Here is a 10,631-nt window from a genome sequence, read left to right as displayed (position 1 = left end):
TCGGGCTCTGAAGCATCTCTATCATTGGCTGAGAACCTCCCGCCGGGCCATTGGTCCACCGGCGCCAAGTCAGGCCCCGCCCCCTCACGTTCCCACCATGTGTCCGCTGGCCTGCGAGCGGCGGGCGGGCCGGTGGGGTGACGCTGCCTGGAGCTCCCTGCGGAGATCTGGGCGCGGACCAGGCAGAGTCTCGAGGGACAGCGGATCTCCTGTTTGCGTCCTGTTCAAGGCCTGTCGCTGGAACAAGCTGCCTGGGCTTGGCCGGCAGGGGGTGGGGTGGAGAGAGTGGGGGGAGGGGAGGGTTGCTGTCACTACGGACAATGACCTACAGAACTGACAACCCTTCGGCCTGCATCACCACGTAATCAAAGTCATCTTAATTACCTACCGCAATTACATCATCTACAATATTCTACCACAGCCACTATTTATTGAGCGCATTTTATATGCCAAACAACGTGATAATTTCCTTATGTATACTGTCTCATTTACTACTCTCATCCCAGGCCAGTTGCATTCATTCAACAAAGCACAGTGAAAGAGTTGTTATTCTCGTTTTACAGACAAGTACATTTTGAGGCTGCCGTAGGTTGAGTGACTTGCTCAATATCATAAGAGGACTCCAGCCAGATCACTCTGATTCCTAATCTTCTGCTTTTATCCAGAAAGCTATACTTCCATCTGTGCTGAGCAACTTGACATTTGCAAGTGGCCGAGTCTGAGGAGGGGAGGGGGTGCCCTGATGGGCAGCAGTAGAGGGCTGGGGAGTAGAGACTGGGAATGTGGAAGGTGTGGGCTGAGATTGGAATTATGCTGTCAGATGAACTTATTTTCTTCTAGTTCGATGTTTAGTAGACCCTATGGTACCATTGTGCACAAACACTACTGGAATTTCCTGTGGGATTTAGAGATGTGGAGGACACTGTTGCCCCTCCTGACCTGGGGGGCCAGATGGAGCCCTCTTATTCTTTTGGAGGCTAGCACTGGGCTTGCTGATTGACTGACAATGGCAAGGGAAGCATACCAACACCTGCAATGCCGTGTTGACGGCAGGCTAAAACGGTCTGGCCATGTTGGAACTCTGGGGTTATCAAGTGGCGAACAGTCTGTTTTCATTTTGGTGCTGTTGTGCCCATGCTTGGAACCCCTCCTGATCCTGGGAATGAGTAATGAAGAAATGTAGAAATTCACTGCCATTGATTGGCACCACTCTACACAAGAGTGTCATTTTAATCCTAGGCTCCCTTTCGTTTCCAGAGTTTTGCACAAGCTGTTCCCTCAAGCCTGGGTCACACTCCCCACCCCACCTCCTCTCTAATTCCAGTTTGCCCGATGTCACTGCTCGGTGTAAATGTCACCCTCTTGCTGTCTGGTCCCAGCCTGCATAGCGCCCCCATCTGGTTCTCTGCTTCTTATTACTGGTCTTAGCACAGAGTTCTAGAATTTCTTACTTGTGTTACTTGTATGTCTGTCCATTAAACTAGAAACTCCTAGAGGACAGGGACCATGCCTTATTTACAGTTTTATTTCCAGGGTCTAGCTCAGTGCTTGGCACTTAATGGAGTAAAGGTTGAACAGGGATAGAGTTTCGGGTTGGCAGGAACCTAAAGGTTTATCCTAGTCCTGATCCTGTTCTTATTTTTGAGTCACCTCTCCAAATGCTTGCTGAACAAATAGCTGCCACCTCTTATCACTTTTGAGGCTTTCTATTCCCCCTCTCCTATCCCTTTTCTTTCCACAAGGTTGATGGTCTTCTAGGAATGGAACGGAGAGTTTAAGAAGATGGTTATTCCCTGTAGCTTCAAAGATGGGTACTCATCCTTTTCTCTTCTGCACTCCCATGGTGCTTTCTCCGTAGACTGTTACCTCCATGAGGGCAGGGACTGTGGTTATCTTGCACATCGGTGTGTTCCCAGCACCTGGCTCGGCACCTGACATGCAGTAGGCTCGCAGTAAATGCTGAATACCATTTATCCCTATCTTATTAGGCTGTCGTGGGAGGCAGTGTTGTATAGTGGTTAGGCCCAAGGTCTTGCACATTTGGAATGGCTGTGTTCAAATTCTGCTTCTACTTTGACTCTGGGTGACTTTGGTAAGATAGTTAACTTCTCTCTTCCCCTCTTTCTTAACCTATACAATAAGGATGGTAATAGTAGCTAAGATATAGTATGCATTAAGGCATCAGCTATGATTATTCTGAACAGCAGAATTTGCTTTTGTCTTCCTTGCAACACCTCACCCTTGGTCTTACCCATAATGTGTGCTCTAGTAGTTGCTGAGTGAATGATAGATTTTACTCATTTCTAAGCAACACTCAAAATTATATTAATAATGAAAAATAAACAGAAGTAATCACCATCAATCCCCCAAAATAAATAAATTATTTTTATCTTTATATTGCCTCCTAGACTTTGTCCACAAATACCTTTTTATAGCTTTATTCAAAGCACAGGTGCAGTATTGCATGCATTTTGAAATATATTTTTTATTGATTTCAGAGAGTAAGGGAGAAGGAGAGAGAGATAGAAACATCAATGATGGGAGAGAATCATTGATTGGCTGCTTCCCGCACTCCCCACACTGGGGACTGAGCCCGCAACCCAGGCAGTTTTAAACAAAATACTGAGCATGTTCTATTTTGCTGAGTCATTGTCTTGAATAACGATATAATTCATCAAGTTGATAAAGATGAATTATTTTATTGAATGATTACCTATTGCCTGGGTATATTAGCAGCGTAACATTCAAGAAGCAGGAATTAAGTCTGGCACTGGATAGAATACAGGAGTGCAACGTCAACTTTTGGACTTTAAACTTTAAAAGAGACATGGAGAAATTGGAGAGACCAAAGGAACGTGTAAATTGCTGAGGATTGTAATCATATGCTAGTATATCTTTGAGAAAAATGAGAATTGAGACTTGACTCCATAGCTATATACCTCGCTATTTACAAGCATCTCTGAAGAACGGTTGCATGAGGATGCCGAAGGGTCGCTCCTTGTTTCCACTAAGTGTAGAACAAAGAATCTAGTCTATGTTGGGAAAAGTAAGAGATTTAAGGAGGGACTTTGTGTAAAGTGGTTTAGGAATGAGAGAATTTAGCAGGGTAGTGGGAAGTTTCTTTCCTTGCTGAAAATGTTGAAAACGACAGAGATCAGTTCTGTTTGTCTTTTTGTTACAGGCCTGCTTAGAAACTGGATTAGGCAACTTTTGCATTCCCTTGGCACTACGTTTTGGGTAAATATTTGATGATTGGTTGAAAGGTAACTAGGGGCGGGGGAATGTCCCTAGCGAGTCCACGTTACCCGCGCCCTCTAGTGGTGGGACTGGGAAAAAGCGGCGGCTCAGTCAGGCTGCACCCTTCTCCCGTTAGTTAAGCTGTACACTCAGCAGAGTTGCGGCAGCGGCTTCCTATTTCCAAGACTTAGGGCAGAGAAACTTGAGAACATGGACCTAAAAGCCAGACTCCTTGGGTTCCATTTCCAGCTCTGTCTTTAACTAGCAAATTACGTACTTGAGCAGGTTACATAGCCTCTCCGTGCCTCAGTTTCCTCATTTGTAAAATGGGGATGATGATGATGATGATGATACAAGGGCAGCATGGCATTGGAGCAAGATAAATAGGCAAAAATCTCAGAATTGAGAATCCAGAAACAGATCCTCACATATGTGGTATTTTATTCATGACAAAAATGTCTGTGTAAAGGAGTGGGGTACTGGTGGTTTTTCCCATAATGGTATACCAGTCAGATATACCGATGTAAAAACTTTAAACTTGACCTCTATTTCAGAACATACAAACCAATTCCAGGTAAATGGAATTGATGTGAAAGGTAAACCAGCAAAGCTTTGAGAAGGTTATACATAGAGGAAGACATCCTTATGACCTTGGAATAGACAAAAAAAAATCTTGAATAAGACATGGAAAGGAAAAGATGGATACATTGAACTACATTAAAATTATAAACTTCTGTTTATCAAAAACATTATTTGAAAAGGCAAACCATGGAATGGAAGAAGAGAGTTGTCACACATAATTCTTAAAGATCTCAAATCCAGAATATTTAAAGAACCTTTACAAGCAAAAAGATAAGGAAGACAGGCAACCCAATATGAGACTTGTTGAAGGCCAGAGACTTGAACAGACTCTCTCTCCTCCCTCACCAAGGATATGTAAGTGGCCAATGCATTTGTCAAACATCCAGGGAGGAGGCAGCTTTGGCTCGGGTTGCATGCTGATAACCTTGAGACATGGGCAAGTGAGTACTTTTCTGATCTTTGCCACCACGGACTAAGAGTGTACAGGGTGTTCCTTCCAGACCAGGTGTGGCCACAGGACTGTGGGCTCAGTGGCTGGTGGGAGGGGTGGAGGTGGGTGCCTATGCCCAGATCCCTGGGGATGCTATCGCTTAGGAAAGCTGCATTCAGTTCTCCCCGGGGAGCAAGTTCCTAATCTCGACTGTTCTAATGAAAGCAAAGGCATGAAAGCAAAACCTGGGGAGGCGTGTCACCTTTCTATACCATTTGACTTTTAAAAAATGCACACTGTTCCTTTTGTGGTTGGTCAATTAACACATTTCTCCAAAAGATGTTAGGTTAACAAACTAACTTTTTAAAAAATGCCAAGGATGCCCTAGCCCAGAGGTTTTTAACCTGTGGGTCGTGACCCCTTTGGGGGTCGAACGACCCTTTCATAGGGGTCGCCTAAAACCATCGGAAAACACATATATAATTACATATTGTTTACAGTAGCAAAATTACAGTTATGAAGTAGCAACGAAAATAATTTTATGGTTGGGGGTCACCACAACATGAGGAACTGTATTAAAGGGTCTCGGCATTAGGAAGGTTGAGAACCATTGCCCTAGCCGGTTTGGCTCAGTGGATAGAGCATCGGGCCCACAGACTGAAGGGTCCAGAGTTCGATTCCCCGTCAAGGGGTATGTACCTGCGGGAAACAACCAATGGATGTGTCTCTCTCACATTGATGTTCCTTTCTGTGTCTCTCCCCCTCTCTTCTACTCTCTCTAAAAATCAATGAGAAAATATCCTCCGGTGAGGATTAACAAAACAGGTTGCAGTCTCCATCCCCAGTGTGGGGTGTGCAGGAGGTAGAGAGAGCTGGGTAGAAAAACAAACAAAAACAAACAAACAAACAAACAAAATGCCAAGGATGATGGCATTGCTTAGTCATCACTCAAAGTTCAATGCTGACCCTCCATGGCAAGGGACTCCCTATCCAGGGCTCTGTTATTATTGTTACTGTTATTGTTACCTATTCTTGTAATCCTCCGAAGCAAAAGCAGCAACAGAAGCTTTCTAGGCCCTGTCCTGTTTCCCTGCCCATTGGCAAGGACACAGGAGAGAAGGGGGGTAAGCCTTCCACACACCCTCAGGGCCTGTGCATGTGGATTATAATCACCCTGCCGGACAATGAGAACAGCCAGAGCGAGCTCCTTCCCGAAGCTTCTCTTCTGGGAGGTGGGAAGATAAGGGCGTTTAACTGGGATAGGCCACAGGGGCAAAACCATTAGCTCTTCCGGATGCTGCACCCTTGGCCCCAGGGTTCCTGTGTCCTCAGCCTCTCCACGGATGTGGTAAGACTGCTGAAGCCGTTGTATGCTAAGAAAGAGATTGTGAAATGGTGGCCCGAGGCTGTCTAGTCCGTGTAGGTGCCGCACAGCCCACACAGTATTTTATAAATTCAAGCCATTGTTTAAAAATCAGGAGATAGCCCTGCTGAGGTGGCTCAGTGGTTAGGTGTGGACCTATGAACCAGGAAGTCATGGTTTGATTCCGGTCAGGGCATATGCCCAAGTTGTGGGCTCGGTCCCCAGTAGGGGGTGTGCAGGAGGCAGCCAATCAATGATTCTCTCTCATCATTGATGTTTCTATCTCTCTCTCCCTCTCCCTTAATCTCTGAAATCAATAAGCATATATTTTTAAAAATCAGGAGATTGCACATAAAGGTTCAAATTTCCAGCTTCTCTTGCAAAATCAGAAGTTGTGGCAATATAAACCCACACTCCCAAATGGCAGAAAATGATGGGAACTGAGTTGTGTCTTCCCTGTTTAGAACAGCTCACCGAGGTCTCCCATCAGCTCTCCCCTTCCTCATTCTGTTACTGGTTGTCCCCTGGGTGTTTCATATGGAGTTCACTCCTGTGATAAATAAAATTTCATCTTCCCCATGATTGCAGCAGGAGGGAAGGAGCAGAGGTCCACTTAGCAGATGAGGGAACCTTTCCTAGGCTCCATCATCTCTCTCTACCCAGCAGGCTGAAAGGCTGCCTTGGGCAGGCCTCAGAGCTAAATCCCTAAGCAAGGCAACAGAGGCGACAAAGTCCCACCATTCTTTGTGCTGTGAGCTTCCATCCAGTAATTACATTAGCTGTGTATGTACCAGTCAGTGTGCTAAATAAGCATGCATGCAAGATGCATTATCTCATCCAGTCATGGCACTGCCCCTGGAGGAGGAAATGTGACCATCCTCACTCTATGTATTAGGTAACGGAGGCTCCGAGATGGGGTCATTTGCCTACTGTACTATCCTGTTATCTCACTCACGCAAAGACCCCAGCCAACAGATGGCAAAACTGGGATTCCAGCGCAGGTCTCACTGACTCCAAAGCCTAGAAGCTGGAAAGTGGTGGCTGGAGGGGCAAACTAGTTTGGCCAGCAGTAATTAGGGAAAGTAGGACGTTTTGGCTGGGCTTACCTGCCCTGTTTGCTATAGGCTCCAACAATACTGGTTTACTTGGACTCTTTCCAAGTGTATGTCACTTCCTGGCCTCTGAAAAAGGTGACAATTGTCATGTCCTCTTGCCTCCCCACAGAGTCCAACTCAGATGAGTTTGAGTTCTTGGTTCTAGGACAGAGCTGGCGGTCTGTGCTTGTCTCTGCTGAGTGTCCCCCCCCCCCCCCACCCGCCCAAGGTTTATGGGAGCTGAGAATAGAGATCAATGAAATATAGTTTGAGTTCTGGTTCAACTCTATGACCCTGATGCTATTCTAGAGCCCAAGCCTTGGAGGATAGATTGGGTTGGTTCCAGGATCCACTAATCAATTGATTTCACTATTTTAAATCATTTCTTTCCCTTTGAGATTTAATCCAATGTGACCACGCTTTAAATCAGGGCTCATTAGATAAAGCGCGTTTATGTCAGGTATGGGTTCTCAGTGTCTCACTTCCTTTTCTGGAGGAGGAGGGATCAGGACAACCCAGGGGGCATGGGACTACATGAGTGGGTATTAGGGCAGGAATTTTGGATCAGGGGCTTGGTTGTTACCCAGAGTAACCAGAAAGTCTAGGAGGCAAGGGTGGGTGGAAGTCCAGAAGAGAAGCTCACTTTGATTGATACAAGGGGAAGGAGGAAAGCCATGGGCCAGGTGAGAGGCTGGGAGAGTCGGGAGGCACAGCGCAGGGTGGAAGGCAAAGAAGAATATTGGTTGAGGTTGGGAACCGGCAGGCGCCCAGGAGCTGCCGGGTGATAGGTCCAAGTCAGGCGCTGGCTGGGTTACACCATCCCGTTGTTCTAGTCGTGGCTTCTTAGGGCTCACACAGGGCCATGGTGACCACAGAAGAGAAACGGCGCTAAACCAGTTAAGGTGGTTTTGGCTGCAAGGATGGAGTCATATAACTGGCTGGTCCTTAGTAAGGGGTTGGGGGGACGGAGAGTAAAAAGCAGGGCAACTGGCCCATCATTGGCCGCCAAATCCTGACTGTTCTGGGCTCATTGTGGAGGAGGTGGTGGTTTGACTTTCAGGGCTGATGGCTGCGGAGGTTGTGGGTCAGAGTTCTGTTGTCAATGTCCGTTTGACTATCCAGTCTCTCAGTGCAGAGAGGGAACCGGCTATGTGATTCGGGTCATTGCTAAATTCTGTAGGGCTTGGTTTTCTCGTCCATAAATGGGGTTAATAGTACTTGTCTCAGATGTTTACAGCAGATGCTTACAATAGCACCTGGCATGTGGTGAGTAGCCAGTAAATGTTAGCAATAATATTACTTAATATTTAGTAATAGATATTTATAATGATACAGTATAATAAAAATTTTAATCAAAATAGTAATTATTATTTTTAAAAATGATGATGGCCCTGGCTGGTATGGCTCAGTTGGCTGGGGTCCTCCCACGCTCCAGCACAGCGGTGGCCAACCGGTGGTCCCCGGACCACTGGTGGTCCGTGAGATCTGACCATGACCCTGCTCCAAAGGGTTGCAGGCTCGATCCCTGGGTGGGGGCATTCGGGAGGCAGATGATTGATGTTTTGCTCTCTTGTTGATGTTTCTCTCTCTCTCTCTCTCTCTCTCTCTCTCTCTCTCTCTCCCCCCCTTTCCTTTTCTCTCTCTAAAAATTGATACTCTCTTAAAAAAAATAAAAATAAAAAAGGATGACGACAATGATACTCAGCGGAAAAGGCACTGGCCTGGGAGGAGGAGGGTTCTGGGCTCTTCCCCATCACACTGTGACCTGGGGCAAGTCAGACCCGCTCTCTCTGAGCCTCAGGCTTGTCTGTTGATTTGAGGCTGGACTCTGATCTTCAAACTCACTTCCAGCCCTCGGTGCAGCCACACCAGTACCCGCCCGCCCTCCCTCACACCCACCTCCCCCCAAAGCTCTCAGCACCTGGGCCAGGCGCTCCAGCAGCAGGCTTCTCGGTTCCCGTTTCAGCGTGGTTCGTGGTTCGGGTCCTCCACTAGCCCCTTCACAGGAACCACGGTTTGTGGCGGGGGCGGGGGCAGGGCTGGGGCTGGGCCTGGCGAGGCAGCTTCCCCACCAGAGTGGCACTGTGGAAAGCCTGTCAGACAGGAGGGCCAGGACAGCCGCGGACCACACTCCATTTTGTCATCGGCGTGTTGAGCAAGTCATTTGGGACCTCAGATTTCTCATCTAACAACTAAAGTTCCTATGTTGAGTCCTTCAGTCATGTTCTCTCTTCAATCGGAACAACTTTCTTTTCTTTCACACGAGTAAAAAGGTCAGAAAGATGAACTGATTAGTCAACCTCCGCAGCAATCTAAAGTCAAATCACCACCTCCTCCGCCCAGAACAGTCAGGATTTGGTCAAATGGGCCAGTTGCCCTGGTTTTTACTCCCCTCCCCCCTTACTAAGGACCAGCCAGTTATATGACTCCATCCTTGCAGCCAAAACCACCTAAACTGGCTTGGCGCCATTTCTCTTCTGTGGTCACCATGGCCCTGTGTGAGCCCTAAGAAGCCACAACTAGAACAACGGGATGGTGTAACCCAGCCAGCGCCTGACTTGGACCTATCACCTGGCAGCACCTGCCAGAGCAAGCTCCTGGGCGCCTGCCGGTTCCCAACCTCAACCAATATTCTTCCTTTGCCTTCCGCCCTGCGCTGTGCCTCCTGACGAAAGATTGAAAGCCATAGTTTTATGATTGAGAAGCAGACTGCCCAGGTTCGAATCCTAATTATTAACTGTGTGACTTCAGACAAATTACTTACCCTCTCTGTGCCTTCGTTTTTCTCATCTGTGAGATGGGAGATGATAATTGTACCTCCATCCGGTTGTTATGAGGACTAAATGAATCAATATTTGTAAAGCACTTTCAACAGTGCCTGCTATCTAGTAAATTTATTTAGGTGTTTGCTAAATTAATGAAATAGTTCCCCTGCCGATCAAGGCATGATCTCGAGTATGTAGAAAGCCCTGTGGGTTAGGACCAGGAGACCGTGTTCCACTTTGGGCTCACCACTCATTTGCTCTGTGGCCTCAGAAGCCCCCTTTGAACTGTCTGTGCCTTCGCTTTCCTAGGCTGCGAGGTAAGGGACTTGGACATGTTCATGGATGAGCAGCATTTTTTTGAACAAAAATCAAGTCAGGAAAAAAGCAAAGCCCCTGAGACCTCAGGGCAGTAGGTTACTATTTCCATTATTGAACCTGTTATGGAGCCTTGACAGGTGTTTACATGTGAGCCCTTTGAAGCAGATTGGAGTTTTTATATTAATACTAGAGGAGAGGCCTGAACACAAAATTCGTGCAAGAGTAGGCCTTCCTTCCCCTGGCTTCCCTCTGGCCCCCGGGACCCGGGCTTCCCTCGCAGCCCTGGCTGTGTCTGGAAGGTTGTCTGGAAGGATGTCTGGTCTCCTTAGCATATTATGCTTTTATTATTATAGATGACCTATCACAGTGCCTGGCACGCTGTAAGTACGAGTGTAGTTAAGGGCACTGTGGTTAAGTATCTATGCTGTGAAAGCAGAGACTTTCATCTGAATCCTTCGGTTGCCTCTCCCTTCCTGTGCTCCTCTCTGAGCCTCAGTACCTGTTAGGTCGGAGAGAGCCCAGGATTGGATACATGTGATGAGACAATGGACTCCCCCTGGCATTTCTGGCATATCAGTGTGCCAGACACAGATACAGGCTTCTCCCTGAATCCACGACCCCCACACAGATACTGACTCCTTCCTGAATACCTGGCTGACCCCTGCAGCTGAAACTTCCTCAACTGAATACCTCAGCTCATGTCCCTGCCCCTCACCCAACCGCAGTATAAAAAAAGCGCCCCCCTCCCTGTTGGCGTGAATCCATGTGCCCTGTCCTTGGGGTACGTGGGTCTCCCGGGGACGCAGAAATAAACCTTTTCCTTTCCTTTCTTTTCTGATTCA

The sequence above is a fragment of the Myotis nattereri genome (assembly GCF_964212035.1).
Source record: "Myotis nattereri genome assembly, chromosome: 9".
NCBI lineage: Eukaryota > Metazoa > Chordata > Mammalia > Chiroptera > Vespertilionidae > Myotis > Myotis nattereri.
The sequence above is the reverse complement of the archived record's forward strand: the minus strand, read 5'-3'. Positions refer to the sequence as shown.